Raw genomic sequence first — 8,502 nt, forward strand, 5'->3', positions numbered from 1 at the left:
GAGGCAAAGAAAGCACCAGTTGATCTGCTGGCTTCATAACAAGGATCAGAAAAGCTGTAGCTGCTCCTGCTATCTCCAAAAGGAGATGTCAGGACAAGAACTGGCCCTCTGTGGGGCTTGCGTATCATGTGAAAGGGGATGGAAGGGGAACAGCGTGCAGCCCTACACCTTTTTTCCCCCATCACTGGCTACTGTTCATGGTGCTCAGAGCTGTAAACCTCCTATCTCAGGAGCTCAGTGGTGAGGTTGAGGGGGACTGGCACAGGGGATGGTCTCCAGTGACGTAAGTTCCTGTTCTAAATGTCCCAAAACCTTAGGAAGTACAAAAGGATCCTCTCCATCTGGTCTTGGTCTCAACACCAAAAGAGACAAAGATGTTCCAAACAGGATTCTGCCTTGAAAATAAATCACCTTTTTGCCACTGCTGGCACAGGGAAGGGCACAGGGCTGGCCCCTCACTGGCACTAAATTCAGTGGATGTGGCTGTGCTCAGGAGTTGCAAGGCCATATTGCAGGGAAAAAAGTGATTTGCATAAATTTCACTTAATTTAATTTATTGCCAGTTAACTTACACTTTTAATTACTGATTTGTGTATTGAGAAGCACAGAAGACAGAAAAAAAAATCACATGAGAACTAATGGAAATGCCTTTCTTCCCCCTTCCCCAGGCACAACTTCAGACCTCCATGAGTGGGATCATATTTGTGGTAAGAGACTTCTGCACTGCCTTTAAACTACTGGGATGTGGCCCTTTATCTGGGGAGACAAAAAGGCCTTTGCCACAAGCAGCAGTGGGCCATTTACAGGCAGTGGTCAGCAAATCTGTAATGGCAGCAAGTAGCAAAAGGCCAGCATGGGATTGGTGCCTGAAAATAAAGGAGGGATTTTTGCATTTCTGTGTATTAATAAACCATTACATTTATTTCTTAATTCCTTTCTCATTTAGGTACTTATAACACCACAGGGAGACAGAAACTATCATCTCTGTTTTGTGGATGGGAGTTAAGCAGCTTTCCTAAGGTCACAGAGAAAGTCTGAGACGGGAGCTCAGTTCAGGCCTCCTGAACCCTATTTAATGGCCTTCCTTCCCATTTATGTACTTTTCTCTGGAGAAAAGACAAACTGTGTTAGTCTGACTTTTTCTTTCAACTAACATTTTTTGCTTTCAATGTACGCCTTTCACTTTGCAGTGTGTCCTGCAGCAGATCAGTACAGGCTACATTACAATAGGCAACCAAAACTTTCCAAAACAGTGCTATATTCCACCAAGAACACAACTATAAACTTTCTGGATGCTAGCCCAAAGCTAGTATCTGAGTCCTACCTGCTCGAATTTCATGCCCAGAGTTTGCTGTGACAGTGGTCAGCCTCCTCTTCTCACCTGCCATATTATCAAACAATTAATTCCTTTGCCAGGAACCAGTCTGTTGCTTGTTCAGTACGTGCAAATGAAGCAAATAATGTGCTCTCACATGCTTCACTATGGCTCACATGCTTGCTCTAAGATCATACTTCCACCGCCTGGTGTCTGATGGTATAAAATGAGAGGCGTGAGCAGTTGGTTAACATTTCCGATGCTACTGTGGAAATTCATTTCTGCTTCTTGAAAATCAGTGGCATTTTTGCAGAACCATAGCAGGGAATTGCTTAAGTAGGCACTGCAAAGGCCTTCAAAAATATTTACTCAGCAAAGTCAATACCAGGCTCCATGGATTGGGCAGAATGAGTCCTGTGAAACCAGGCTGTTGCTGCATGCCACGCATGCCAATATTGACATGGAAAAAGCCTCTCTCCAGTGCTATCGCTTGCTCTTAAAATATACCCTGCACAAATATAGCAAAATACAGCCAGTTTCTCTGCAGCATTTGCTCTAATAATTTTTTCTATGGGGTTTTGGTCTCCCCACCTTCTTATAACTAAATAACTCATCCAAATAATGTGGCAAGCTTTGCAACATTATGATAGCTTGAAAAGCTCAGTGAAGCATTCATGAAAGTCAGAACCGATATACTTTTAAAATAAAATTTCTTTTTATAATGAGCACAGTTCTTTCTGTAATTTCCGGTGCCAATTTTGCTTTTATTGAAACACAGACTAATCTAGATATTTTGAAAAATTCATCAGAGGAAGGGGAAAACCTTATTTCTTCTACCCCTCCAGTATGGGTTTTTTTTTTCCTTCCAGAAGGAAAGTCCATGGTATTCCTCTTTGCATTCACACTGTTCATTTGCTTAAAATAAAGCAGATATCAACTGAGTTTAAAAAAAAAAATCCATGAGCTTTCCATTTGAATTCATCTGGTTTTTCTTAGCTGTATCTCACAACGAAGAGTGAAGTCCTGTAGACTGGTTTTCTTGAAGATTTTTGTCTGTTTAGCATGAAATACTGCTGGTGGCATTATGAGAGCAATAGCAGCTGGCTCCATGTCACCCTAGAGATCACTCTTCAAATCTCTTTCTGGCCTGGCCCAAAAGAGGACCTTTTGCTTTCTCGTATGACACATATTTGAATGAATTTGCAGTTGAAACAGTTTAACTGCAATGACTGATCCCTACCATCACACATATTTCTCCGAGTCCTCTCTCTGAGTCCTGTTTTTTTTCTCTTTTTTGTTATTGTCTTGAAGAAAAACTGTTCGGAGAGAATAGAGCTATTCCTTTATCTCTTGTAAATGAAAAGGCCCTGTAGCTTGGTCTGTGTGGTGGGGCTGAGGTGCTCACCCTCCCTCATCACTGAGATGTGGCAGAACCCATCCTCTCCTTTCTGTGACCAGGGGTTTAAATACCCGGACGTCCCCACCACTACCCCATAACAAATGAGCCAGGAAAAAGCCACAGCTTTCTGTGAAGGACTGAGCTGAGAGGAAGTGAAGAGAAAGGACCAAGACTCTGGGAGTTACTGGGGATTTTGCTCTGAGGTGCACATGGTGGCACATGTGGCAGCTCAAGAGGCTCTTACCTCGGCAGCATGCTCTCAACTGTCTTTGAAGTATGTGGTAATGGCCCAGGCGTCTGGCAGAGCAAATAACCAACCACAGCTTTTTCCACCTACACACAAACCTTGAGACAGAAGTGCTTAAAGGAGTCAGCACTGATGAATGCAAAAAACATGCTTCCCTTCCTGCAGATACCTCTGTTTCCTTGGCTCTGCTCTGTTTTTTTGAGGTCCTGCCACATATAAAGAGGAGCCAGAGCAGCCCTTAGCTCAGTCTTTTCTCCAGGCATCAGAGGCAGTTGAAGAAGCAAGGTGCTCCATGCGCTGGGCAGACCTGCTTGTCCTTCTCCCTGCAGCCCCGTACCAGCTGGCGGCTTTCCCCTTTGCTGCTCTCTTCCACCACCTCTGTGCTTCGGAGCGCCTCTCTCTGACTGCCCGGTACGTAGTCATCACCCCTGCTGCCGCGCTGAGGGCAAGTCATGACTGTGGATGCTTTCTGGGGGCTCTCCTGGCCAGAGGTGCAGTGGGATGCATGGTAGCAAGTCCCTGCTAACTCGGGTAGGGGCATTTGTATGGCTTGGCTATGAGCTGTCCCCAGCCCCCTCTCTCTGCTGTGGGGCCAGATCAAGGTCATTAAGGACAAAAGAGCTAGGTTGGACACTCCAGTGTTGTGAGAGGTGGGTTTAGGGATGTACCAGGATGAGCACATGGGCAGGGCAGGAAATAGGGACTACCTCTGGTGTGATTAGGATGGGGGCCAGGCAGGGCCAGCAATATCTGCCCCAGTGCGCCCCCCTGCCCCGCCCCCCCCCCCCCCAGTTCCTGCTTGCAGCCATGATTGCCCTGGTGTTCCCTCAGCCCCATGAGCCGCCAAGAGGCAGACTACAGGGAGCCTGTGGAGGCTGCAGAACCAAGACTAAGCTCCGATACCAACACTGTGGCAGGAATTTCAAGCCCCATTTTCCCCAAAAGGCAGCCAAAGGGCATCTGGTCTCTTCCAGGTATATATTCCTCCTCGCTGGAGGATGTCTTCTTGCTGGCACAGCCATGGGCAGCTGGTTGAGGAGACTCATCTTCCAGCGCTGCCCTACCCAGCCACTCCTAGCCACCTTTGCCTTCTCTGCCTGGTGGCACGGCCTCCGGCCTGGGCAGCTTTTTGGGTTCCTGTGCTGGGCTGTCATGGTGGAGGCTGACTACCGCATCCATTCCTTCCTCAGTGCCCAGGCCACCTCCCAGGGTGCAAAGCTCCTCTACCGTGGCACAACCTGGGTCTTCACACAGCTCATCGTTGCCTACAACCTGGTGGCTGTGGAGACCGAGAGCTTCTCCATGCTCTGCCTGCTCTGGACTTCCTGCAACAGCATCCTTCCCCTCTCCTACAGCTTCGCGCTGCTGCTGCTGCTGCTTGCCAAGAAGCTGAAGCAGAACTGAGCCTGTCCTGGGCTAACTTGTGTGGGTGGTGGGGCACATCCCTGCACACATGAGCACACAGGGTGAGAAGTGCTGTTGGCCAAGGAATGTCATATAACAGCATCTCTGGAGAACCAGGTTAGCTTTTACTCCTGGAATGTCCCTCAGCTTTGAGGGATGCTCTGAAGCAGGGAGGCTAGGTCACCAGACCACTGGGCAAGAGGGCTTGTAGCAGAACTGCCTGCCCAGTGTTTCTCTCAGGGTTTTGGGTCTCAGCCTCATCTCACGTAGGAACCACACAACCTCCCCACCAAACTAACCTGTGCTATGAACGCACCAGTCAGCAACTGTGTCCAGCTCCTGGCAATCCATCCTCCATGGTGATAGCAGGCACTGGCAGAGCTGTCTTTCACAGAATCACAGAATGGTAGGAGTTGGAAGGCATCTCTGGAGATCATCTCGTCCAGCCCCCCTCTTTGAGAAGGTACACCTAGAGCAGGGGGCACAGGATTGTGTCCAGACTGGTTTTGAATATTTCCAAAGAAAGAGACTCCACAACTTCTCCAGGCAGCCTGGTCCATTGCTCCAGCACCCTCACAGGAAAGAAGTTTTCTCATGTTTAAGTGGAACTTCCTGTGTTCCAACTCATGCCCATTGCCCCTTGGCCTGTCATTGGGCACCACTGAAAAAAGTCTAGTCCCATCGTCCTGACACCCACCCTTTAGATATTTATACATATTGATGAAATCCCCCCTCAGTCTTCTCTTTTCCACGCTGAACAAACCCAAGCCTCTCAGCCTTTCCTCATATGGGAGACGCTCCAGCCCCCTGATCAGCTTCATATCTCTCTGATGGACTCTCTCCAGTAGCTCCCTGTCTTTCTTGAACTGGGGAGCCCAGAACTGGATGCAATACTCCAGACGTCACCTCACTAGGGTAGAGTGGAAGAGGATAACCTCCCTCAACCTGCTTGGCCACACTCCTTTTAATGCACCCCAGGATACCATTGGCCTTCTTGGCCACAATGGCATGTTGCTGGTTCATGGTCAGCTTGCTGTCCATCAGTGCTCCAAGGTCCTTCTCAGCAGAGCTGCTTTCCAGTAGGTCAGCCCCCAGCCTGTACTGGTGCATGGGGTTGTTCCTCCCCAGGTGCAGGACCTTACACCTGCATTTGTTGAATTTCATCAGGTTCTCCTCGGCCCAGCTCTCCAGCCTGTCCAGGTCTCGCTGGATGGCAGAACAGCCTTCTGGTGTATCAGCCACTCCTCCCAGCTTGGTATCGTCAGCAAACTTGCTGAGGTTACACTCTGTTCCTTTGTCCAGGTCATTGATGAATATGTTGACCAGGACTGGACCCAGCACAGGTCCCTGGGGAACACCACTAGTTACAGGCCTCCAGCCAGACTCTGTGCCATTGAACACGATGCTCTGAGCTCTGTTGTTGAGCCAGTTCTCTGTCCACCTCACTGTCCACTCATCTAACCCACATTTCCTAAGCTTACCTAGGAGGATGTTATGGGAAAGAGTGTCAAAAGCCTTGCTGAAGTCAAGATAAACAACATCCACTGCTCTCCCTTCATCTACTCAGCCAGTCAGGCCATCATAGAAGGCTTATCAGGTTGGTCTAGCATGATCTCCCCTTGGTGAATCCATGTTGATGGCTTCTGATAACTGTGCTGGTTTTGGCTGAGAAGGGGTTAATTCTCCTCACTGTGGGGGTTGGCTACCTTTCCAGCTTCCCGCGCTCTGCCGCGTGGCGGGGGGGGCTGGGAGGGGCAGGGCCACGGTGGGGGCAGCTGACCCCAACTGGCCAATGGCAGGTTCATTCCATACCATGTGACACCACAACCAATATATTGGGGGGGGGGGGGGCAGTGGCAGCACGGAGGCGTCGGGTCGGCGGGTGGCGAGCGGCTGCGGCGCGCGCGGTTTGTTCCGGCGGTTCGTTCCCCCTCCCTCCTCGCCGCCCCCCTCCCCCGGGGCTTTGCGCCTCTCGTTGTTCTCCTTTACATTGCATTTCTGTTGTTGTTTCTTTTAATTTTAATTATTAAACTGTTCTTATCCCAACCCACGAGCGTTACCCTTCTGATTCTCTCCCCCATCTACCGGTGGGGAGCGAGTGAGTGACTGTGTGGGGCTGAGCTGCCGCTAAACCACGACAATAACCTTCTTTTTCTCTGCATGCCTGGAGATGACCTCCAGAATTAACTGTTCCATCCCCTTTCCAGGGATGGAGGTGAGGCTGACTGGCCTATAGTTTCCTGGGTCCTCCTTCTTGCCCTTTTTGAAAACCGAAGTGACATTTGCTACCCTCCAGTCCTCAGGCACATCTCATGTCCTCCAGGACCTTTCAAAGGTGATGGAGAGTGGCTTAGCGACAGCATCCGCCAGCTCCCTCAGCACTCGTGGGTGCATCTCATCAGGGCCATCTCATGGTCACTCAACCATCTCATGGTCACTGCAGCCAAGGCTACCCCCAACCCTCACATCCTCAACTAGACCTTCTTTGTTTGTTAGGATAAGGTCCAGCAGCACATCTCACCTCATTGGCTCCTCCACCATCTGCATCAAAAAGTTATCCTTGATGCTCTGCAGGAACCGCCTGGATTGTGTGTGCCTTGCCATGTTGCTTTTCCAGCAAATATCAGGGTGGTTGAAGTCCCCCTTGAGAACCAGGGCCTTTGATTGTGAGGCTACTTCCAGCTGTCTGTAGAATGCCTTGTCAACAACTTCTCCCTGATCAGGTGGCCTGTAGCAAACGCCCACAGCAGTGTCACCCATATTTAACTGCCCCTTAATTTTTACCCATAAGCTCTCCTCTACCCCTGGGCAGAGCTCAATATATTCCAGTTGCTCCCTCACATAAAGAGCAACTCCTCCACCTCACCTTGCTGGCCTGTCTTTCCACCTTTCTTGTGTACACAGACCACTGGGAGCCTGGGCACAGGGAAAGGGACTTTCAGTCCATCTGGGGGCAGCACAAAACATGAAACACCCCTTTTCTCACCCAGCAGTACTGTCACGATGCATAGGTCTGTGGTGCTCCTCCATCAGTTGCTCCTCAGCACTGTCCCTGTGGCATGTGGACCCCAAACTGTGTTCCCAATTAGATGTCTCCTGCAATACTCATCCCCCCCACCAAGTGGGGCACATGCTTGGCCCCCAGGGCACAGGGTCAGCTGTGTCCCCTGCCACATGAGGAAGAGGGATGATCCATCGCCTCCACTGTTCTTGCAGAGGATCCCGGGCATGGGGGCAAGAATGCCTGCTAGGAAAAGGGAGGCTAATGCCTGTGGTGTGCTGAGGACAGCATGGGTAGGGGGGAGTAAGGCAGCAAAGTTATCGGACTCGGCTGTGGCTTTCAACTGATGCTTAGGTGTTGCTTTCCCCAAAAAGATACACAGCAGAAATCTCATATTATGGGAATTGGTTGGATGCTTGGCTACTTCCTGAGTCCTGCTGAGTACCCAATCCAAGCCTTGCCAGTCACTTGCCCCACATATAATCTCCCCGTTGACAGCACAGTTTGGATTTGTTATGGCCAGGTCACCCTCAGTGCTGTCCTGCAGAGCTGCCTCCAACTTATTCCCTATATTTATGCTTAGAAACTGAGTCATCTCTTCATCTTATCTCTGAAAAACATGCTGGGCTCCTTCAGGCAGATTCTCCAGTTGTTTCACCACTCTGCTGACCCATGTGAGACCACATGCAGCAAGCCAGGGCCAGACTTTCCAGGGCCATGTGTCCGGGATGGTCCATGGGGCAGTGGTTCCTAAGCCAAAAGGGTCCTGCCACCTATGTTGCAGGGAAGTGGACCCAAAAGTCAGAGGCAAGAAAGCCACTGTACAAAAAAAATCCCTGAGGGCCACAGTTGGAGCCATCCCACATTCTTTTAGCAGGCAGGGACATGCACAGCCTCCTCCCTAAGGGGATCACGGGAAATTCATTGCAAATGGGTGCCCAGATGAGGAACCATCCCCTCCCATCAGCAGCAACCATAGCCAAATAGATAAAAAAAATAATCCAGGTGAAAAGCCTGGAAAAGATTCACAGAAAGTGTAGGAAGTGTCAAAAAAACCTGGGGAATTAAAATTCCCCCAAGAGAGAAGGCTGTATCTGGAGGTGAATCAAGGCTAGAGGAAAGCACTCGTGAATTTC

This window comes from Phalacrocorax carbo, chromosome 4 (genome assembly GCF_963921805.1).
Source record: "Phalacrocorax carbo chromosome 4, bPhaCar2.1, whole genome shotgun sequence".
Classification (NCBI taxonomy): domain Eukaryota; kingdom Metazoa; phylum Chordata; class Aves; order Suliformes; family Phalacrocoracidae; genus Phalacrocorax; species Phalacrocorax carbo.